Consider the following 26,051-nt stretch of genomic DNA (forward strand, 5'->3'; position numbering starts at 1 on the left):
CTCGTTCTACTTTTATAGGACATGCTTGAGTTTCCAGTTTGGAGGATGTTCTCGAGTCTTCTTCATCAATTGTTTCTTCGTTGATTGGGAATCTTCCTAGTCTTGATGAGACTTTTTTGGAACAACTTGACTTTTCTTCCTATTGATGTGGTTTTGTTCCACTACAATATGCAGAATCAAATAATTAATGCTTCGACTAGAGTCTAGAAACACCAAACACTCAATTCTCTTTTGATATAAGGTCATCTCTCATGCTAAGCTTGCAAAGTAAGATCATGAAATGACTTCAAGGTTCTTTCTTCATCGTGGATTTCACTCAATTTTATGATGACTTACGACTGCAAGGTTATTTCTTCATCGTGGATTTCACTCAATTTTATGATGACTTACGCTATTTATTCAATGGATATCAACTCTTTCTCTTATAGATTTGGCTTTACAATGTGCAACAAAAATATAATTTTGATCTTCAAACCTTTCCACTTCAACCCAAACTTAAATTGGCTAATTTCTACTCCTAACTACGAATGCAAGGAATCGTGGATTACTTGGACTCTACTAGATGTAATCTCACCAGCAGTTCCACCCACCTAGTGCAGGCTTCTAAGGAACAATCAAATGGTTTTCAAATCAATATATCCTCTCCAATCCCATCAAGTGGATGCAAACTAAGATTCCACAAAGAATTAAAGTTAAATGCATTCAACTATCATCTTAACACATAAGGCACTCCTACCATCAACAAAAGGCTAGTGACCCCAATTCGTTCGAGTCGATCAAATTAACATCCACAACAACTTACATTCAACTACACTACTTCAAAATGAACAGAAAGCTACTCCAAGTGAAAGATTGAGGAAACCATGCAAAACTACAAAGCAATATTAAGTAATCCACCATGAAGAACCAACAATGAATTATAATTTACTTTGACAAGCATTATAGCGACAACTTCAGCAAGTCTCTCCCTTACCTAGCCTACTCTAATCTCCTAATCCTCCACTACTTCCAATCTCTAAGCTAATGAATTACAAATGAGAAGGCTTTGGCCTTTTATAGTACAAGCAAGGGCCAAGATTGACTCAAGATCAAGGGTCGAGATTTCTTCCCACAAACCCTAATTAGGGTTGCTAAATTTATAACCAATTACATGAAGGGGCCAATTCATGGGCCAATAAGAAAATTACAATGATTTTTCCAACCAATGATAAAAATAGACACTTGGTATGTTGTAATTAAATGTGCTTGAAATTGAAATTTTTCTAATTGGAGAGAAACAAATGCCACCTCATCATCCTTATCTTGTGCTTGGAGTTTTCTCTCGTAGAAGGTGTTTGTTACAACTACAAAAGTATCTCTCAACATCTGAGATGTTCTCCATCCTTTGAATTTTCCTCATGTAATTGACTTTAATCACTTGCATCTTCATGAATCCATTAACTTGATCTTTCTATATTTTCCTTGCACATATCCTCGTGTAGTTGGATCTTCTATGCTTTCCTGATTTTTCCTCTTGATTCCAATCTGAATTTGCCGGTTGGTAGCTTGAACATGAATCTTTCCTTATCACTTGAGTCCTTAGGCTTGAGCCATCTTCTTGTAGCATCTACTTGGTTCTCCTCTTGAAGTCTCGAGCTCATCCCTGACATCATCTAAATCTTTCTCCTTGCAAAGATTAAAAAAAGACTTCATTAAGTTTGCAAAAGAAATCTGAAAATTAATTCACATTAATAATAAACAAAATGGATTTCTCTTATTCAAGACTATGCCTTTCTATCTTCTTGCAACGACCAATGTCTTGGGTATTTCAAGATACTTTGAAGAAAAAGTTTTCAGCCGGAAATCCTAAGGCAAGTGGATTTCTACAAAGGGAATCCTCTGGAGAGAGGATTTCCACCAAGCATGATAAAATTCATCCCAATTTCAGTCACTTAGTGTTAAAATTCATTCCTCTCCAATCTGTCGATTTGATTTGTCTATCATTCTACACAATTTAAATAAGGCTAAAGGGAAACGGTAAATTCCAAGTCTGGAGGATTATTGTGGTGGGAATTGTTACATCCTTATTTTTGTTTAATTATAAAATATTCCTTATAGCTGTTGTGACTTCATGCCAAGTTGAGTTAATCGTTATGTTTACATATGAAATGGAACTGTTGATTATTCATTACAATTTCATGTCAACTTGGAATAATGGTTTTCATTATGATGTTATGTGAATGGGAAATGGTTTATCTAACATGAATATTTGATTTTGATCAAACAATTTGGAAATATGTTATTACCTTGATAAACTTCTTTTGCAGGAACACGATGAAGGGGGGAAGCATTGCCAGAGAAGGAAGGGCATGAGGGCACAACCTACCATTGAGCTAATAGGTATGGGTACTAAACCACCTTGGTCAAGGAGAAAACTAGACTAGGCAAACAAGGGTATACGAAGTGATCACCTTGAGCTAACCGGGTCGACACATTTAATAAGTTAATAAATGTTTTAACTTGAGCATGAGATGAACTAAGAAAAATGATAATATATAGTATCATGATGATAAACATAAGGAGTAAAAATATTATTTCCATCTTATCTCAATGTTTTATTATTATTTCAAACTTTGGCAATGTTTTAACAATACTATTTTATGTCATCGGCCCCCCTTTATTTTCCAATAGCCTATTTGATATTTTCTTTCTTTTTGAAATAGCCACATGTGTTATTGGTTGTTTTAGAGGTTCTTGAATGTAACTCATGATGTTGCCACCTTTCTTATCTTGCTCTTAACCGAGCAAGCTCCGAGAGCAAGAAGACAATCTCTCCTTTATGAGATTCATTATATATCACTAGGGGCATTCGCATATGCTATCTTTTTTGTGATTTCTTTTACTTTTACAACATTCATTCATAGTTCCGCGCTCCATATCCGCAATATTATTTCATATTAGTCTGTTGCGAATTTGTTCATGCAGTGTCATGCACCATAATTGCCATAGCAATTTCATTCTACATAAGCTATGTTGTAAACTACACATTCAAAGTCGTGTATCTCAGTGTTATTAGCATTCATATCTCATTGGCCTTTTTCTATTGCACCTATGTGTCGTGGGTTTGCACTTGTGATAATCAGCGTGCTCCTCGACCGTGACTCATTTGTACCAATGTTGCTAGAATCTTACAAGCAAGCAGCCACACCAAGCAATCCAGTTTTCATTAGCACTTGGGGGTGATAATACCTCTATCAGGTCGTGTGTTCTTTCTAAATATTTCTTGGAATTATGTTATCTTTTAAAGGGCTCTAAAAGTTCTAGTTTGGTATTCGGAAAGAAACATTGATATATATAAGATAGAGCCAGATGGACTAGCTCTGAATTGAATGCCTTGTTTGCATAAGATTATTGCATTCATAAGGATCAAAATTAATTATTGCATATTGTTATGATTGTTCTTTCACAACTAAAATCAGAATTGGAAGGATCTCTAACCTCGTACAATATTTATACAAAGGCATGTTCAACATGCCTCTAAGATAACAGGAAGCAATCTCAGTGAGTTAAGGAAACTGATAATAAATAACATAAAATCATTATGTAGATATGTCATAAGCCCAAGTTGGGCAAAAAGTGATTGAATGTGATAGACAGTGATTGTTCAAGGATATAGACAGCCATATTGAGATTCATCAAGGATGACCAACAAGGTCGAGATGAAGAGTGAGAGCTGATAGTAAATGAACAATGAGTTACAAGTGCAAGATAAGAGGAAGTAATCAGTTATATAATAAACAATTAATGAACTTAAACAAATATTATAGACTGAGTCAGCTCATGGTGATCAAGTGGTACGAATCTTGTTGTCAAGTCAAATGGTGGGTGATCATGCACAATGTCCATTTAAATCCCACACCAGGCTAGGTTTAGTGGCATGATTGCTGCCGTGATCACTAAAGGTCAAGGTTGCTAGCAGCTGGATAGATGGGTTGATGGGAAGAACTCCATAGCCTAGACGGCTGCCTAGCCAACACTCTTAACACAATCGCAGGATAGGGGCGTCCCATGCCTAATCCCGAGTAGAAAGGGTCTTTCTCAATTGAGATTGTGTGGGAATACTTAAGGGTTTGCTGCTGGGAGGTTAAGCCCTTAACAATGCTTCTCCTCTCCACCAAATGCCAAGACTTGCTTGCACAAGATAGAGATATGAGTTGCATTCAGGTTATCTTCTTTTTAACGAGTAGTTTACTTTTATGTATTTACTCTTTCAATTGAATATATGTCGGTTGGTTAATATCATTAAATCAGTTACTCTCTTTCAATGGACTAGGATTTGTTAATCTATTATAACCGTTGATCCCTTTCATTTGAATACATAAAGTAGTTTTTATAAATGTCTCTCATTCATCTAATAGGAATAGTAATGTATCGTTTATTGATATTTTATTGTTTAATTAGAGATGGAAAAAATTAGCATGTTATAGGAATCCTCTGGTTGGAGGATTTCCACCAAATATGATTTTGCCTTTTTCCATAATTTGTTCAAACTTTTCTCTTGTTATCATTAAATCTCTCCCTAAGTGGCATCCCTCATCTTCAACTCTTGCTTCAAATTTTAAAAAAATGGTGTGGTGGAATTCTTGAAGTTGGCGGATTCCATTGGTAGAAATTCCAAGTTTAGCGGATATTCATTTTCTCATCAATTTCGCTTCAACTCGCCTTCCTATACCCAAACACTTGCCTACAATCAATCTCGACACAAAGTAAAAAAAGGGGGAAATTTTGGTTCAAGAGGATTAAGGCAATGAGAATCCTCTAGTATTAACCCTTTTGTAGTTAAAATATAGAAAACAGACTTGACAACAGAAAACAGACTTAACAATATGGGTATTAATGCAAAACAATATGTGTGTATGTCAACACAAAACAATACAAACAAATCCTAAAGTGTAGGAAGATCCATCAAGCTAAATATGTAAGGAGGGGGAAACTAACAGTAATACGTCCAAGGACTATGTTGAAAGTTTTAGAAATGGTTGAGCAAGACAAGCAGAAGCAAAGTAAGGGAAAGGAAACTATAAATATTGAATCCCTCTCCGTGGATTTTGGGGTGAAACCTCATACAACAAACACATTTGAAATAGGAGAAAATAGTAACACGAGCACATACAATCCAGCTTCTACACCCCTAACATGGTGTCCGGATCTGTTTATTAATGAGTTGATGTTCATAAAAGAGAGGATCCAGGCTTTAGAAACAAGAAGTCAGGCAGAGGATAATAAGATAAAGGCAGTCATCAAGAAGTTAACACGTGAAAACAAATCACTCAGAGAACAGGATCAAAAACTGCAATTCAATATGGAAAAGGGGGAATATGAATTGATTCTATCAAGACGAGAAATGGAGGAAATAAAACAGCAGCAGGATCCAAAGTAACGGAGGGTGGAAGTGATGACCCGCAAATTAAAGAAATACAATCTGCATTGGCAAACATGGAGTTAAAGAAAAACCAGCTTAGAGAATAGATAGAAGAGGTCAAATCATGGACCCAAGTAGTGAAAGGACCGTCAAACACACCAATTGACCTCATTGAAAAGCAAGTAAAGAGGCAGATTCGAGAGGAAAAAGATAGAAACAATAAAGCAGCAAATATCATCATCAAAGGGTTAAATAACTATGGCGAAAAGGAGAACACAAAAGATTTGATAAGGGATTTCCTTATGGACCATTTAGAGTGGCGCGGAATTATCCAACAAGCACAAAGAATTGGGAAATGGACAAGAGATAGCAGAAACAAACATGTAAGGGTATTTTTGAAGAGCATTGAAGATAAGAATATGATACTTAGGAGTAGGGGCCTCCTCAAAGGCACACGCATATATGTCTAAGTTGCCGGTTCGCGGTTCAGTTCCGGGTTCGGGTTCGAGAACCGGTTTGCTGGTTCGACAAAATTTTGAAAAGGGGTTTGGGTTCGTTTGGGTTCGTTAGTACAAAAACATGTTAAAAAAAAAAAAAAAAAAATTTAAATATATATATATATACATCTTTACGAAGCATGAGTTAGAATTAGAATGTAGCATAGTAGCATAAACACATTTGAACAACAAAAAACTTTAAAACAGCATAAACAATATAGTAGCAAACCACAGCAATCATTGGAACCCCTAGCAACTAGATCTCTTCCCTTTCATTTAAAAAATTCATAACTGTATCTGATTAGTTTATGCATATCAACAGTAAGTTTTAATAAAGATTTCTTCTTTTCATAAATTTATTTACCAAACTCTTATTATGATTAACATAATCGATTGAACGTGGTTAAAAACTAATTAGATCTAGCTTGCAGAAGGTAAATCCCTTTGACCAGCTGAATATTCTTCAATCTCTTTGGGCACAATCTCCCAAGCACTGATCAACAACAGTAAACTAGAAAAAGACCATTCATGGAGGCCTTTGGATAACACAATCTGACGTCCCAAATTCAATATTCTTTAATACAATTTTTAATATACCTAGAGGAGAAATAATCAGCCAAACAGTGATAGACAATGTGGTAAGTAGCTGCCCCACCTGACCATATTCATGTGACCGTAACTTTCTTTTGTAGGGCAACATTTCCCAATAAAACGTTGTTTATTGTTTAGTGTTTGAAAAATTTATATTGCTACTCAAATAGGCCCTGAAATTCCTCGAAATTGGTCATGGTGGTCGCCACATGTTGAGCATCTTCTCTTGTGGGTGTCTCAAATTTAGTAGCATTTTGATTCAAATAGAAAGTGTTTTACAGCTAGGGATTACTCAACACTAAAAAACTGTGGCATTGTAATGCCTACCAACCTAGACCCAAGATGTATCAACATAAATTAAATTAAAACATGTTGTAACGTGGAAAATGTATATGTGGTTCTCCTAGGTTCGAACCCTGGTCCGAAATTTTATATGTGGTTCTCTTGGGTTCGAACCCTGGTTCGAACCAGATCGAACCAGGCCTCCAAAAACGAACCCAAGTCGAACCGGACCAGAACCACGAACTGGTTCAAACCGGTACGTGGTCCGGAGGGGGGGGGGGAGGTACCCGTGCAACATAGATATATGTTGATGAAAATCTTACCATTTTTCAGCAAGAAGAAAGAAGAAAAGAATGGGAAAAGGTAAAGTCAGCAAGGGAGGATGAAAAGTGGGCATGGTTGAAAAATGTTAAAGCCCAAATCAACGAAAGAACAAAAAATAAGAAATAGGAACTCCGTCCCCCTAGGAATACTTAGATATAATTAGTTGGAACTATAGAGGTTACCCATGGAGAAGAGGACCTGGTTTAGTGCCCATAGCTAGAGGTAAAGACTTATCTTGCTCATGGAAACTCATGAACATGATGGGTGTAGAGTGCCTAAGTTCGAAGGTTACAAAAAAAAATTCAATCTGGAAGAAAGAACAGAGAGTGGCAAAGAGCATGGTGGTATCACCATTTTGTTTAAAAAGGCTTGGGACAGATGCATCAACATAGAGAAAGAAGCCCACACAAACAGTACATATGGCTGAAAATCACAGAGACATTACATGCAAAACTTATAATGGGCAAAGCGTTGTGGACTATGTTATTTGCTTGCAAGCTCACACCAAAAGAGTCAGAGTGATGGAAATAAGAGAGTGCCCAATTTTGAGCTAAGGTCGGACCACAATCCAATTTTCTTAAAATTGGCCTTTTTGAAGGAGCAGCAAAGAGAAGAAAAACGGTTTAAACAAAAGAAAGGGTTCTCACATGGAAAATTTATAATGAGTAAAGAAAATCAGAAATTATTTAATGATACCCTTAGAAGCATGAGTTGGGGCCCCAAAAGAAGAGATACAAATTACAGATCAGCAAAAGGTTAGCAAAGGTGCCTTAGTTCCTATAATTCTTAAGGCATTAGAGAAGTGTAAAAGAAGCAAGCCCAAGAAAGAGGCAAAAAATACTTTCCCAACAAATTGGTGGTTCGATGAAGAATGCAAGTGGGCTAAGGGAAAGTTGATCTGTTAAAAGGTTAAAAAGAGGCTTATGTGAGAATGAGAAGATTGGAGCTGATCACCTTAGGCAAGCAAAACCCCGAGAAATTCTGGAAGGAACTGCAACAAAAGAGAAAACAGATAGTTAACAATATCACAGGGACCTAGTGGCTTCCATATGCAACGACGTTATATGAGCGCAAAAAAAACAAGCATAAGCCTCTGATAATAAAGGCTACAAAGGAGCTTTTTACTATGGAGGAGATCCTCCAAGGCATAAAGAAGCTGGCGGGGGTAAGGCCCAAGACATTGACAGGCTGCAAGCTGTTGAACATCTAAAATGGGGCAGCGATATCTTGGTTCCTCATATTTACCACATCTTTAATGATGTCATTATAAAGGGTTTCCTGAAAACTGGACAACTAGCATGGTTATCCCTCTCCATAAAAGTGAGAACATAAATAATCCGTCAAACTATCGAACTATTATGATTAACCCCCTCTTGGGAAAACTCTTTGGTAGCGTGGTAGAAAGAAAGATCAGCAAGTGGCTTGAATCAGAAGGTAAAAGAGCTTAAGAGGCAGGCGGGTTTCAGACCAAAACACTCCACTGTTGATCATGGGGTAACGCTAAGATTCTTGGTTGAAAAGATTTGGAATGCACCGGGCAAAGAGGCCTTTTGCTGCTTTGTCGACGTTAAAAAGGCTTTTCACACGGTGCCAAGGGACAAACTTTGCCTTAGAATGGAAGAGCTGAAAATTCCCACTGAACTTAGGACCTCAACACATTGATTATATGAGCAGGTCATTGCTAAAATAAGAACTATGAAAGGGATGTCAGATAGCTTTGGCAGCGATGTAGGTGTCAAACAAGGGTGCCCCCTTTCACCTACCTTGTTTGAGTTATAGATGGACAAGTTAGAAGAATGTCTAGACGAACAATGGCGATGGGGTCCAGTTGGCTAAGTATGTGATTAGGTTGCTTCTTTATGTGGATGACCTCATTTTGATTGATAAAACTATGGATGGTCTGAAAAAGCACTTGAAGGCACTTGAGGTCTTTTGCTAGGTGGTCAGGATGCAGGTGAACACTAGCAAAACCAAGGTGATGATTTTCTCTTTGAAAAGAAACAAGAGGCAGCAAAACACTTTTCTTTTCAATGGGAACCCATTAGAGATGGTGGACGAGTACAAGTACCTTGGGGTCGATTTCAACAACAAGCTTAGCTAGGAAACTTGTAGAGCAAAAAGTATACGAGGATGGAAAAGAGATTGGATAGAAGAAAGAACACGTGGATGAAACAAAATGTTAAATGGATAGAAAAATAGAATATCAGTATACATGAATGCCTGAATAACAACGCTGAGATAAATAAATTGGAGAAGGTAAAATTCATGCACTGCATATGGTCAAAACAAAACGGGCGCAAAAAAGACTATTATATTAAAGACTTCAACCCAACAAGAGCCCATGAGAAGAAAGCATACATAGGAGCAAATATCAAATGGAGAGCTAAGATGCTCATTGCACAACTTAGGACGGGCTCCCATCATTTGAGATACAAAACGGGCAGATGGACAATACCCAAGGAAGAATGGGAGGAGAGAATATGTCAGTTTTATAACACAAGGGAGGTTGAGACCAAGAGTCACTATCTCATGGAATGTCCAGCATAAATGAAATCCGCTATAACTATCGGGATATTCTAGCAAATGGCAAGTTAGATACTCTTTTTGAGGAAGAGCAGTTGGCCAAGACAGCAAATTTACTGGTCAATATTCACTGTCGAAGGGCAGAATTAGATAAACAACTCCAAAAGGCCTAATGTTTCTTTTTTAATTTATTTATATTGGCACCCTTATGGTCCCATAGGCTTCTTTGGCCTAGCGGATGTTATTAAAATTGTTTATTCATTCATTCAACGGGTATCCCTAGGGTTTGGAACAAGTCATATTTAGCTCATTGAACAACATAGAGGTAATCATATTGGGTACAAATCATCAAAACATTCATGTGGTTGGACCGCTCTATGGTACGGAAATTGTAACGGATGATGATTCTTAGTACCACCAGTGACAAGGTGTAACGGAAATTCTGGAAATTCTTTTGAGATAATAGTTTCTTGTGAGTTAATAAGTTTTTGTGTACAAAGTGTTGAACATACACACAGATTGTGAAGTTATTAGTTGTGAAAGTCAGGAATTACATAAACTCTTGTTCATTCCTCTCAATACACAAGCCAATGTTCTTTTTATAATTATCGACGTTGGAGTTGCAAGAGTGTTGAGCACACACACAGATTGTGAAGTTATTAGTTGTGAAAGTCAAGAATTACATAAACTCTTGTTCATTCCTCTCAATAAACAGGCCAATGTTCTTTTTATAATTATTGGCGTTGGAGTTGCAAGGTGTAGGATTAACACATGATCGCATAGTGCATATAGTTCACTTGTTGCTCTACGAGCATATTACATGGGTTGCAGTTAAGATTCCTGAGTTGTGCGTGAAAGAACCATTCGGAGAATTTTGAATGCCATCGAAGATTAGAAGTCAGCATACAACAACCATTCAAACTATACAAGCGAAAATTTCAAATATGTTTGGAGATTCCTGTTGTATAACGTATCTAACAATGGTGGGTAAAACCATTACAAAGAGAGTTTGAATAAATATGTCTAACACAAGCATTGCTGGAGAGATTAACTCTTCCCTTGAACCTTTAATGAGTTGGCCGTTGCAGAGCAATACAAAATTGCCAACAACCGTAACGAAGGAAAACTCTGTATTAGGGAATTTTTACAGAGCAGGTATAATTGTTTCTTTTGAATATCTTTGAAATTGTTACTATTGCCTACGACTACAGTATAGCTACCAATACTACAATATCATCAAAAGAAAATGGTGAGAGAATTTTCCGCAAAACGGAGTTTGTGGCAGAATTTTAAACGTGTAAGAATGTCGCGGAAAGATAGTGGGAGGATCCCACGAAATTTAGCAGAGTTTGTTGCACAATAAAATACATCCCAAGATACCGCAGAGCATATGATATTTATATGGAATTACCTTTGAACACTTCTGCCACAAAATTTTTAATGTCAGACTTATAGATTGGAAGGTAGCATATATATTGGAAAATATAAGTCGTAATCGATAGTTCTAAATGAGATATTGATAACGCGTTTATTCATGTAGACAAAGCCAGAAGTTCAACGCTTTGGAAGAAAGTCAAAGGTGCGAGCCAGTAAAACGCAACGATAGTACATTTTTAACAGTCTGGGCAATTATTAGTAGGACTTGGTATATCTAAGGGAAAATATTGAGGTTTGAGCCAACATTTATAATGTAAATTCCATTCCAAGAATTTAGGCAACAAATATATTAAAATATGTGGAACAAGGACCTTGCCCACCTAAAATTTATATCTTCTTACGTGATCAGAGTCGTCCCAAATTGTTGTTTAAAATCAATTGGGGGCTGAGAGAACATTTAGAAGTAAAGTAATCAGAGGGGAACTCAGTTGAAGAAGATTTTGTGCATTCCGAACAGCCAGTGCATAATGATTATTGAGCCTAAATTTGTCCAGCTGGTTTGAACTTTGATCAACTAGAGTTAAAGCTTTAGTGTTTTAGAGAATTAGTTATGGCACCATTCAAGTCTTTTCAAGTTGTGCAGTGTTGGGGTTATTTCTGAAGAAGAAGAAACTCTGCTGCATATTTCCAGAATTTCCCGTGCTACTATTAGGGTTGATATTCAAACAGCCAATCAGTCACAGGTGTGCGGAGATTATTATTTATGACCTTTGTTGGTAATATATTAGCAGTTTGGATCAATCATGTAGAAGTTGGGACTTAAGTAAACTGTCCACCCAACAATTGAAGGTGATAATAATTTTGGATCAGATTGGACAATTATCTCTGTTGTTCTGTATATTGAATCAGACATTGCAAGCAAACTGTTCAATGAAGTTCCTACTAATTAAAGTGGCCAAAGAAAAACTCTACAGAGGAAATATTGTTTGGAAAATTGCAAGGGGGCTCATCAGTAAATAAGTACCAAAAAATTCAATGGAAAACTTGAAACGATGTTTTCTCAAGAGAATTTAATGATGAACAGCTGAGAGATTTGCAGAAAGAAAAAGAACTAGGGAATGGTTTGTATATCAGTGAATTGCAATTTGAATCAATGAGATCACTTGATGGGCTTGTCACTAAGTTGGAAGAAGTTGATTTGTATTTAGCCAAAAGGGATCAGTCTGATTGGAGGCTACTAAATTGGTCATTATAGCCGTCAATGGCTGCCTTATTCCAGCCCAAGTTAATGGAGCATCCGTGTGAAGAGGTGAGGGTAATGGTTGCTACTTGTCTTAGTGAAATCATCAAAATAACTACTCTTACTGCTCCTTATAATGATAGCACATTGGAAAAGGTATTACAGCTGCTTGTGGACAGCCTATATGGGTAACATGATGACAAAAACCCTAATTGTGGTAAGAAGGTAAAGATTCTAGAACTCATGGCAAAAACAAGATCTTTTATTCCCATGTTTGATATTGGCTGTGAGGAGATGATTTACCAATTTTTTTAATTTCTCTTAAAAAAAAAATTAGAGTGCATCATCCAGAATCCAGATAATGTGAGGACTTGCATTAAAACAATTAGACAAGGATGATGACATATGTAAGCAAATTGAATCAGATTTGTGGGCCATTTTGAGAGGTGAACATAAACTCTCATTCACAGCTTATGAACTCGCGAAAGAGTTAATTGAGCATAAATTAGAAAGGTTTCAGAATCATACAACAGATAGAGTTGATATTTATGGGCATACAGGTTACAAGATCACCAAAAACGAGCACAAATCAAATGAGGAAAGAGCAGATTTGTTTTAATTGCAAGCAATCTTGGTCTCTTGGTCATTTTGTGAAGAGAACGAGGAAGAGTAAGCTCAAGAAGTGTAGATCAGTGTTGGGGAAGTTGAGGTTTCATTAGTCCAGCTTCAACATATGGAGGACTATGAGGGGGAACCCGCTACAGATGATGATAAGGATTATTCTAGCATCTTATTTGGTGAATTGGAGGTTTTTATTGACAAACATTATGGTGATCATAAAGCTGAAACTAAGTCTCTCCATGAGGATGAATTATGTGGAGACAATGACATAATAGTTGAGGAGACAATACATTTGGAGATGGAGGAAAATCATGAAGTTGGTGCAGCTGAAAAAGAAGATGAATCTAGCATTCAAGAACTAGAGCAAGATGATGTTACTATAGGGGTTGAATAAAAAGACCAATTAAAAATTTCATTTCTAGATGATGATGTTGGAGCGTATAATTTGGAGAATAAACTGAAAGTATCAAATGATATGATCATCGCTGCCTTAGTGGATTTTGATAGCACCCATAAAAACATTAAGGAAACCATACGGGAAGTTAAAAGTGATGAAAAGGAGAAGGAAATAATTAATGGAATTAACAGTGCACTTCCTCACACTCTAAAGGGGGCACTGGCAAGAATCAAATCAGATTATTCAAAGCTGCTCAAAGACAGGGATATGGCCATCAAACATGCTGATGACAAAGAAAGGTAGATAGATGAACTTTGTCTTCAATTGAGTATGACACACTACTCCTTATACCACACTGAAAATTAGATTTTTGTGACAGCCACTCCTATGGAAGATAGTCTTAATTCTAGAGCCAAGGAAATCTTATAAATGGTAGAAGAGATTCATAACCTTGGTGCCGATGAAGGTGAACTTAGTATTCCCACTTCACCCTATCTATATAAGGCTCATTATGTTGAGAAATATCTTAACGACCAGCAAAAAATGAACAATTAGAACTCTGATTTTTATGACAACAGTTATATATCTACACAATGTCACACGGGTAGGAATGAAACAAGTAAAAATGACTTGGAAGTTTCACTTGATGGTGATCATTTCATTGATGGAGATGTTGATATGAGTGATGATACTCTAGGTGATGCTAAAAATTCAGAATTGTCCATAATGTATACTGATAATTTCTACCGATTACCTAGAGAAATATCACCAAGTCTTCATGAGATGGCAGCAATTTATTTGTTAGTCAGTGATTTTATCTTTATGCATACTTCAACTATCAATGGTTATTACATTGGCTCTGCTATTATTTTTTCAGATTTGGTCCAGCCTCTTAAGATTAGCGAGTTGCAGGTTGATTCATAGAAATTCTTCATCTTGACACACACACCTTATGGGATGGCTACCCTCTAGTATAGGGGCACAGTGATAGCAGCGTCACCTTCTGTATTTCTGGTCCAGTTTATAACAGGGATACATGGTGGACATATAAGACAAACTTCATGCATTTTTGCAGTTTTGGTTGGATAATTTGTTTGTTCAATTGGTTGATCCAGGATGATAGGTTGTTAGACATCCACTACTCCTCCCAGGATCATATTGATAGAATGGTTTTGGATCCAGGTACTGATGGGATGTATAAGTGGCATTTTGAGGGTTTTGTTGTATTACTACACAGCTTGAGATTTGATGCAGTTATGATCAGAGTCACACAACCTACAAACGCAATGGTACTTCCCAGATTAACATGAGATCCAGGGATCTAGTTGAGAGGTGAGTTGCATTTAAACACCTTGCTTCATAGTGTGGTAGGATGTGTTTTCAAATTGGGCTATAGAGCTCCCTACAAACTTATATGGGATCTTGGTACTGATTGTTTAAGGACAAGCAATCTCAAGGAGGGAGGATTGTAATCTCCCTTTTTGGGGACATTAGAAAATTACAAGTCCAACTTATAAAATTATTTAAAGTGACTTCGAAGTTAAATTAGAATTGCTTTTTTTTTTTGAAGTCTTTTTATATTAAAAAGGGGAAAAGGTGACAAAAGGGAAATAAGACGAACGACGGAATGGGGAATCTAAAGAGTCACTGTTGAGCATTAAAAAAGAAAGTCTCATTCATTTTTTAGCATGCTTGGTTTATGATTCAAACTTCATTTTCTCTCTTGGAGAGTTATTTGGAAAGCTTCAGCTTTCATCCAGGCTGAGGACGGAAACCGTCGTGCCCATAAACAGTGGACGCAACCCCATTGTCCATGAAGAGGTCACGCCAGGTGCCTCGCATGTGCTTACAGGTTCTTTCTTAGTTTTCCAATCTAACTGTAATATTGTGTTTAAGATTGGATTTTTGATAGTTCGTTATTGTATTGTTGATGTATAATGCAATAACATATTTGAAGAGTTTGAAAGAGCTTTGTTGGTCATGCTATTGTATTACTGAATATTATAATACAATAGAAATTTATGAGGTTTTCTATATGCATTTATTGTTCATTTGCTGGTCAAGTTTGAAAGTTTATTGCATAAGCAGTCAGGTTGTATTCTGAATGGTGTTTATGAAAGTTTGGGAGAATATCAATATAGGATCTTACATATACACACTTGGAAAAGGCCAAACAATTGCATCTTCATCCGAGTTCAGTTTTAGATGTTTACAAGTCTTTGAAAAACATTTTCTATTGTGTTGTTTTGGACAAAGCATAGGTGAAAGCAATCTGAAAGTCATAACAATAAATATCCCTTGGTATGCCAAGTGTTTGAAGAAATTCTCAAGTAAATAATCAGAAAAATTGAATTCAGATTTTGCAAGGGACACATCCTAGGAAGGGAAAATAGAAAGGACTATAAAATTTCAATCATACTTTAAAGTTTTATAACAACTGTGAACTGCTGGGAAGGATAGGTCATGAACCATGGAAACCATATAAGTTCTGCTTATGCCAGTGCATTACCACTCTAAGGTCATTGGACCATTATTGCCAAGTTGGACAGTAAATCCGTCAAGGATAGGGGAGACAGAATGAGTCACAGGACTCAATGTACGAGCATGGTGGTGTACTGATAGCAGGAAGTATAGTGCTTACATTAATAAAACTGTGCAACGGTGTAGTAACCATCAGTCACTTTAATCTGTAGGGCATTGACTAGCTAGGAAGGTCATTCTCATAGAAACAAAGTCTATAGGGCATGATTGACTAAGATAGATAGTGGGTTCTAAACACCAAGTCTCAGATGGCAATAAATATTGGACCTGTTTTTGTATCTCTCATGTAGGGTCGTGCTACTTCTGAAAGGAAGTTGTGCAGGAGACTAAATGGTCAATGGTTCAGAGGTAAAACCTCTGATGATTCTCTCTCTCTCTTTTTTGAAGGTCATTTAGGAGCAATTGCAAAGAAAGAAATGTGATCAAATGATTCCATCTTATCAGGTTCTATGGTTTCTGAATTGTTAGTTAAATTAGTTATTAAATTTCTTTCAGCTTTATTAGTAATCCATTGTTAATCAACCCCTTTTCCCCTGAAGGTAGTTTGAAGAATGTATTTGCTGAAGTATCTTTTACTTGTAGCTAGTTAAACAAACTTTCACTTATCAATGTTCATGTGAAAATCAAAGTAGCTACTTTCAATTAATGTTGATTGAATGATAAAAAAATATTTCCTATGAATTGTCCGTTAATTGTTGCTATTATTTGGCAGTTAGGTTTAGCATGTTACACTAAGGTAGTTTTCATCGGATCCAATACAAGATGCTTTTGCAAAAAGGGCAACGAGTTGTTGACATTGCTAGAGGGATGGAAGAAACTTAGAAATGTGTGAAGTAATGAGAATAATAAAGATCAGACTAGCTGCCACAGAAGAAAAGGTCATAACCCTAGAGATAATTAAAGCAATGATGAAGAAACTAAAAGAGAAAAATGTACCAAGAGCCTAACAAGATATGGAAGATCAAAAGGAAAAAGAAACGGATCAGATGAAAAATGTTAAAAGCTATCTCCAATCTCAATAGAAGACCTTAATTTCATATTGCTAATTATTCTAGTAATTTGAATCTTAAAAATGATTAATTAGATGAATGATATAGAAGAATATTTTGATTATGAAGATATGGTAGACCCTAAGAGGTTTAGGTTGCCAAAACTAGGTTGAAAGGATATGTTGTTCTTTAGTGGAAAGAAGCACAATTGAAAAAGAAAAAAATAAGAGAAGGAAAAACAACAAAAAGGGATGTAATGGTGACAAAACTAAAGATTTCATTTGTACCTATTAATTATGAGTTTTGAGTTGTTGAATAAAATGAGGCAAAGGTAGAAAATTGTTAAGAAATTTATTGAAGAAATTTATAAAAGACTGCACATTATGAAAAGCAAGGTTGCAAGAAACATCCAAGGATTGAAGGGACTATCCAGAAAGAGCCTACCGAGACAGAAAAAGAAGCATATCTGTTGGCACTAAATATAAAAGAGAAATTGAACAAAAGATTTGAGAGCAAAAAAAACCAACAATAGGGCAGAGGAGGACGATTTCAAAGATGTTTCCAGAAATTAGACAAAAGCCTCATAGAAATTTCCTTGAAATTTGGTAATTCAAACATGAATTGTATTGGAATCATTTGCTAAAAACCAACCTCTGCTCTAATACTATGGAATGATAATCTATTTATATTCAATACTAAACAAAGAATACAAAAACTTCATAAATAAGCAATTACAAGATCTTTTCATAATGGAAACAATCAAAAAATAAAGATAGTATAGAAAGTTACTAAGTTAACAACTTCAAGAACAAAAAGTTCCTAAAAATTAAACTAACTTACAGGAAAGTTACTTACACGACCATTATACTAAATATTAGGATATTACTTTAACATATATGTGTATGTGTGTGTTTGTGTGTGTATTTCTATCATATATAATATATGTGATATACAAACATATATGCATTATATATAGACATATTTATATCACATTTAATATATATGATAAACATACAGATATATAATATATATGCATGTGTTTGTATATTTACACACAAAGTCACAAGGTTCAAATTCAAATTCGAGTTTGGCAAGTATAAAATTAAAATTCGAATGATGTTCAAGAAGAGTAAAAATTCGGAAAAAAAATTAAATTAAATTCGCCTTGTATAATTTTAATTATTTTTAAATATATGCAATATATCCCATAAATTATCAAAATAGTTAAAATTACTTGATAGATTTGACAACTTTATAAGCATGATGACACATTTATAAAGTACAAAACATAAGAAACATGTGAAATCACAATAGCAAAGATATGTTTTCTTCGCAAAGTTACAATCAAAAGTCAAGACTTCATAACTTCAAAAAAGCTCTAAGTCATCAAGAGTACTTGGCTCATATGGTGTAGCATCATCATCAATATCACTACCCAATTCCTCATCAAAAAAAGTCAGGCTCATCTATGTCTGCTACTACTATGTCTTCTAAAGCTCGCTTTTTGTGAAGATGACTCATTTGCTGATTTGTTCATGAGCAATTTATAATTGCTGCGAACATAGACAAGATCTCCCAACTTTTCAAAGAACAACTTGTTCCTCTTTTTGGAATGGATGTGGTCAAAGCAACTCCAATTTCTCTCACAAGCTGATGAACTTGCTCCTTGACTCAATATTCAAATGACAAATCGCTGAAGTTCAGGGGTTTCTACCCCATAGCTCATCCACCATCTATAACCAGGTACCTCATCTCGTGTCATATCATATTTGGCTGCTCCTATTCCAAACATCCCTTCCGCTTTCCTGTATTTCCAACATTGTTCTCTAATTAGAGATGTAATTGATGGATCTAGTTCAAACCTACTAATGGCTTCATAAAACCTTTCCATAATTTCAGCATCACCTTGTCTATCAATGTGAAATAGTTTAGGCTCCAAATAGCAAGTTGTTGCATGTAAAGGAGTGTGCATCATTCTCCATCTGGAATCAACAGTCTACCATAGCTCTATGTACTCTGCTTCTACATTATTTAATGCTTTCTGAATAGCTTCCTTGCAACAATCCATGCTTTCATAAAGCATTCCAGGGCAAGGAGTGTCACCATCAACCATACAGTCAACAATTGGCTCGCATATATTTAAGACCTTTGCCCCACTTTCCCAAAAGCTGCTATTTAAAACAATTGGCTCTATGATCTTCCCCTTGGCACTTTTAGAAAGTGTAGAATTTTCCCACTAATTGGAACAAATTACAAATGTCAAAGCTGCTTTCTCTTCAACCACTCTTTTCAAAGTGATATAAAATGAAGCAAATATTGTATCACAAGGCCTCAACAACTCCCTAGATGCATGTTGCCTGTAAAGACTCATTGTGAGACAATGATTTCGTATGAAATTCGCAACTGCTCTTCCTCTGTGAATTGCTTCATGTATCCAAGGAAATTTTGCCAAGTCATGATGCAACAAATCCAAACAATGAGTTGCACATGGACTCCAATAAATTTGTAGGTACTTCCCTACAATCAGCTTCACAGCTCCCACACAATTTGCTGCTCTATCAATAACCACTAGAACCACATTTGCAACCCCTACTTCAAGAATTGCTTTCTCTAATATCTGAAATATATATTCAGAAGTTTTTTCTATTCAAAGTGCCAATAACCTTCAAGAAGACAACCCCTTCAGGACAAGCCCGTAAAACATTGATCAATGGCCTTCGACACATATTTAACCATCCATCACTCAATATAGTGCAACATGTTGCCTTCCAAGAGGCTTTGACCACAGCTAATTTCTCAGTCACTCTATCCTCTAAGAGAGTTGTCCTCAAAGCCTCAAAAAGGGAGGTATCTACCCTTTGCCAAACTCTCCAACCTTTTGAAATGTAGCACGAAAAAGAAAATTTCTAGCTACATTGAACGGAATCACACTTGTATAGAATAAATCAGCCAATAAATCATCCAATTGTTTCTCAAGTGGTTTCCAAAAGTTGTTCAATGTTCCACTCTCTTTTGATGCATTTACTACTTGAGGTAGAGATGAAGATGAAGAAATAGTAGATGTGAATCTAACGACAACATCTTCAATTCTTTGTTTCTTTTGTGCCTTCTTCATCTTTTCAGCAATAGAAGATGAATGCTCTTTCTCTAAAATAGATCTGAGCTCTTGGGTCACCTAGACATGCAGTAACACCTCCAACTTTACCCGTCATAATACCAAGCAAGTGATCGATGACCCTTGTTAAACTTAAACTTTCAATAGTAACTTTTGGACACAAGTTACACTAAGCTTTATTAGCACCATTATGAGACACATGTTTCCATGCCTCCGAGGCTGATTTGTTGAGAGCCATATTACAATCTGTAGAATTAAAAATAAGATAATATATTATATCTAAAACATTAACTAAACATTGTTCAAATGAAAAATTATTAATTATTTAAACTTTAAAACAAAATAATTCAATAAATTAAAACATAATTTAAATATATTAATGTAAAATAAACCAATGTTAAATTACATATTAACATTAAATTTAAATTAAACATGTTAGAGTTCAACATTTAACACTTTTATAATTACATTATTTGAAATATGCATTTATAAAACATAATAAAATATAATTTTATTTATTTATCAAATTTTAATAAAAAGTTATAAAACAAAACAAAATAAAAATATTAAGATATATCTAATTAACTATAAACTCTAATATTTTAAAATTTAAAGAACTACGATATTAAAAAATTAATAATATATCGATATTTTAAATTTTAGGTTTTTTTAAACAAATATTAGGTAACCACTACAAACTATTATATGGTTAAAAAGAAATTGTGATTAAAACAATTACCAATTATTATCTCTTAATAACCATTATTATCTCTTAATAAGAGATTTAATTTTCTAATAGTATTAGATAACAAATTACTAATTTAAAATTGTTCTCTAATTAATTTTCTAAATTTTGTATTTTAAAATAGTTTTCTAAAATCATAGATTTAATAAAACTATAACTAAATATTAAAAGAAACCTAAAAAAATCCTAAAACTTTTAACTCTCCCGATACCTCACACGTCGCAGTGTGGGCACAAGCAAAAGTTGAGTTAAAAGTTGCAGACGCAACTTGCAAGGGCAACGGAAGTTGCAGACGTTGCAGATTCACTTGTCAAACTCAAAACACACTGAAATTACAGATTCAAGTTGCCAATTCTCCTCAAACTCACTCAAATTGTAGAGCGACTGGCAATTTTTGTGCGTTTATAAGGTTCTACAATGACGATTTATAGAAAAAGATTATCCAAAAACCCTACAAATGATTGCAAGATCATCAATATAGAAATTTCTAATTTTTTAATGCAATAAAAATCCATTCCATTTTTTGCATACAATTTTTTAGTGATTTTAATCGAATATTTCAGGAAAGTTTCAAATTCAGCAATATTCGAACTTCAAACTTAGTGTCCGCTGAATCTTGCGAATTAGTTTACACATAAATTATAATTATAAACATGTATACATACATACATATATATATATACACACACATAAATACATACATACATACAATGTATTGGTACCAAAATTCACCTTTCCTATCACTATATCACTATTTTGGCAACTATGATATAAGGACAATCCTAACGAGAAAATATGACATAAGGAGGAGTTCACAGTTGAAGATTAAGTGATGGCATATCTCATTAGATAAAAAATTCCAATTGGTTCATACAATAAGCTGAAAATTAAGAAGTTTTATTATCTCAAAATTGTCAAAAGAATTGATTTTGGTAAAATGCATATCAGGTCGAGTTGTTTGGAGATTGGGATCACCACTGTTCAATGATGCAAATTTATACATGTATAACAAGGGAGAACCAAATGAAGTCAAAATAGAGATAAAAATGAAAAAGCAAATACTGCAGCAATAGAAAGAAGAAATTGAATGAGTTTCAAATAGTCTAGGGAAAAGTACAAGAAACCAACAGTATGAAAAATATTAGGTGAAATGGAAGGTAGATTGAAGATTCATTGCACATTTTTAACGCCAATGGAGATTGAACTGATATTCTTTTGGTGCTAGAAAATAACAAACTCGATTCATTGCACATTTTTAAGGCCAACACAGATTATTTTAATACTCCTTTGCTGCTAGATAATAATAAACGCACTTTTCAAATTACCTTAGGTGTTGAATGTAAAAGCATCCAAGGTGTAAGAGGAATATTGCATTACCAAGTGCATCATCTTACACTTTTTTTTTTCATTTGTGAGTTTAGAATAATGTTCTAGTCATCATTGGATGATCACAATTGGGGTTTTCACAGCCAACACGTATCAAAATTCCCAATTCACTAATAGAAATTACAACTTTCACTCAATTCACTATTTCCATTCTGGGACAACCTTGCGAGCTTTGCAGAAACTATTGGTTACATTCTCAAAACATTGGCCAAAAGAGGTTCACAGTATGTTCATTAATACATCTACTCCAAAAGATTGTTAGCAACACATCAGCCAACTACACAATGCATCTCAAATTGAGCTTTGCACCACCTTGCAACTACTGCAAATCATTTCTAAAACTATGACTCATATATAAGCACCACTTGTGATAATTGAAAAGAAAGACAATTAAAATAGGAAAATATACAATTTAATTTCAAGAGTTTAAGCTTGCAATTCTACAGGATATCAAAGGCAATGTATTGTAATATCAATTGATAATTTGGTAACTTGTACGTAGTTGTGCCAATATATCTATGAAGGTTACATCCTCATGTTGTATGTCTCCATAACTGTAAATCAATATAAAGTGCATGGTTGTTATTTGCATAAAATTGAGTTCCTCTATGGAATTGTTTGTTAGGTTGCAAGATTGGATAATCCTTGACTGGGTGCTCCAACCAGACTTCATATAGTTCAACTTGCCTACTATCAAACACCTGCCAACATTTAATTTCAACTTGTAATTTTGTCTCATTGTCTAACTGACCAGAAGCAAGCTCCCCTTTTGTATAATACAAACAGAACATTAGTTAACATCATATCATCATCCAGCTTATAATGCGGCATTTCTCTTTACTACAGATGAACTTTCATTACCCAATACAATGTTATTTGATGAAGCAATTCAATCCCTTACCTTCTTGACCCAGCCTTTGCTTAAGTCCAATATATCTAAAACAATCATAAATCCAAATGCAAGCTCCACCTCAACCACGTACTATCATTGAGAAGATCATAAAAGTGAAAGATTTGAACTCTTCTATTAAATATATAATCTATTTGATTGAAGGGTCATTTGTTATTGTATTTATTTACTATGAAATAAAACAGACCTAATCATACACATGCTTAAAATCATGCCCCAAATACTATTGCATAAGCCACACAACCCCAGCAATCAAGCCTTAAGGCAGTTTATTGATTGTACAGCCAAAATACAATTCTAATCTGAACATAACCAAAATTGGAAACCTGTAAAAGTGTGAAACAACACAAAGAAAATTCATGCAACTGGCCCCATAAGAACAGATGCAAAAGGGAGCAGAAGCTCATCTTGCTTATCACCACACCCACTCCAAGCAATCAAGGTTTTATGATATCACATAATGAATCCCATCCAGTTTGTTATTCTTTTTCCTTTACCCTCCCATGCTATTTTAACTACAATTGTACCAATTAAAAATGGCAAGTGGCGGCCAAGGACACCTGTCATCCCACAGCGGGTGTCTATAATTTTATGCATGTTGCCCCATGATTCAATCCAATATATCCTCCCAACAATTACAATTCTCAATATGTAGTTTAACAGGGGTCCAAATTCTCCAAAACAATACCCGCACAAAGTTTCAATGTTGCAAAAGCATGATACAATACAATTTGGTGACTGTAAGCTAAGTATTGATGTAACTATCCATCCATTAAAAAGTATACATTTAACTAGCCAGCCTTTAACAGGCTAGCAAAAAATATTGATCCACAATGGTAGACATGATAGAATTTTTACAGATCTTCAAACACCATATGTAGTATATATTAGTTTGTCAATGGCAGTTTCATTCTCCTAGAACTACAAAATTCAAGAACTAAAAATATTCTATATAAATTGGACAAAACCTCACCTACCACATTTATTATTTTCATTAACATACAACAAAATCATATCATCCACAGACTTCTACTCAGACTACAAAAGTTGGTTCTGCAATCTTCAATAAATTAGCTCACATAGTAAGTCAGGCAATGATACCACAATAGAAGATGGTAAATTCACAAATGAAAATAAAATTGAGAATTTAACCAACATTCATAGCTGTACTTGTTCCAATCTGGCAACATGATATAAATATTGTAGCCTGCATCAACTTCTTCAACCAAAATAGACTGATATTTGTAGCAACGATACCACAATAGAAGATGGTGTAAGCCACAAATTAACCCAAAATAGAGAGTTAAACCAGCACACATAACTATACTCATTCAAATCTGCCAGCACGATATACATATTGTAATTTTCATCAACTTCTTCAAACAAACTACACTAATATTTATATCAATTTTTCTTAACTCCTTGTATTCATGGCATCTTGTTTCAACTTCTACTGACCTTTGTATGCTCTCATGTACATAAACATTGCACTAAATGGGAATCTAGCAGCAGATCAATATCTTTGGAATTTGTAACATAATGAAGTTTTGGTTCGGACATGCTTCCTTCAAATGAGAATCAATAACCTAAGGCCTCAGCATAAAATTTCCAACAATATGATCAAACACGTACATCTTAACCATTAATAAGTTCACTCGGGATAATTTGACAAACAAAGAGACAAAAACTGAAGGCATGAAATCAAAAACAAGGGAGACCTCATAAATAATATCCTTCTCAATTAAGTAATGAAATACTGAAAGTATTCTGCATAAGGTTGTCTCTCAGTCATTTAATAAGTGGAAATGCAAGCTGTCAATTCTTGACAGCGGAGTGATGGTTAACTTTTCAAATATAGACTTACTTGGCTAGTTGCCATAACTACATGACATCTATAAACATGAACCCCCAAATACACTACTAAAGTTCAAGAGGACATATTCAGAGAAGTAGAATGTCTCATAACTGTGGACTTCTTTGAAGGCAATATAGGATACCTTGACATCTCACACTAAACCTAGTTCTTATCTAAAACTAAAAGAACTACTACTAATCAGGAAAGAGGTGATAACTGCAACCAAATCTCATTAAGAAATCCAAAAACTAAGATATATAAATTGCTTTAAGGATAAAACTTATGCAGTTTTGGGTGGATTATTCGTCCACCCAAACTGCGAACTAACCAACTACCTAGAACCCTGAGACATAGTAACCTAGTCTTAAAAGAAATCTTTGTTTTACATGGAACCAACCCCTTGCTATTCACTGTTGAAATATAAATTATTTCCTGAGAATAATTGTATGTTTAAGATTCACTGTTTCAAATGCAGATGTGATTCCTAAGGAATTAATGTAAATTAACTATAACTATCAGAAATATTTCTCCCCAACTACAGTTGTTTCTAGAAGATATCTTGTGAAACTTTCCCAGATGGTATTCATGTGCATTGAGTACCACTTCACTCACAAAAAGCTACGATGAAGGCAATTAGACATGAATAACATAATCCTGGGTGCAATTCTTAAAGATTTAATAGATATCTCTATCTTTTTTGTGAAAGTTCATAGTGCAGACATGAAGAAAGTAACTCCGCAACAAACTATGGTATCTCTATGAGAGTAATTCAATTATCAATTTGAAGTACATAGCACAGGTGCCCTGTTGCGGAATTCAGAATTTAATTCCTATTCCCTTCTTTGGAGGTCCATATATCAATATGGAAATTCTGAAATCAAAGGCTGCCTTCTTGCTGCCTGTGTTATTTGCCTAGTTCCAAAAGAAGCTGACGTTGTTTCTATAATCATGTGGTAAACAAAACCTACAGAGATTTAAAGTTGTAGAAAAGTCTCAGGTCAAAATAAGGTACCCAGAAAGAGCATTCCAAACCAGTCCTACATTTGAGCATTAAAATATTCTCTGCTCTCATGTAATTTCTAGGGTTTGTTTGCCTCCCTCGAAATCAAAGCCCAATCTATTGTTAAAAGACATTGATCGGAAGCATTAACTTTTGCACTGATTTTGCGAAAAGGAATATGGCAACTTTGGAAATTATAAATGCCAGTTCCAGTAAATGATGAACAATTCAGGGGATGCTTCTGAATATATTAAGAA

The 26,051-nt window shown here is 34.9% G+C and overlaps 1 protein-coding gene across 1 annotated transcript in view; it reads right to left on the reverse strand.

Moving 5' to 3' along the window:
- LOC149549145 (uncharacterized) overlaps positions 1–26,051 on the reverse strand; it is a 115,904-nt gene that overhangs the window by 89,159 nt on the left and 694 nt on the right. The window lies entirely within an intron of this gene.

This window comes from Cupressus sempervirens, chromosome 7, assembly GCF_028749045.1.
Source record: "Cupressus sempervirens isolate cs-2001-9-10 chromosome 7, ASM2874904v1, whole genome shotgun sequence".
Taxonomy (NCBI): Eukaryota; Viridiplantae; Streptophyta; class Pinopsida; order Cupressales; family Cupressaceae; genus Cupressus; species Cupressus sempervirens.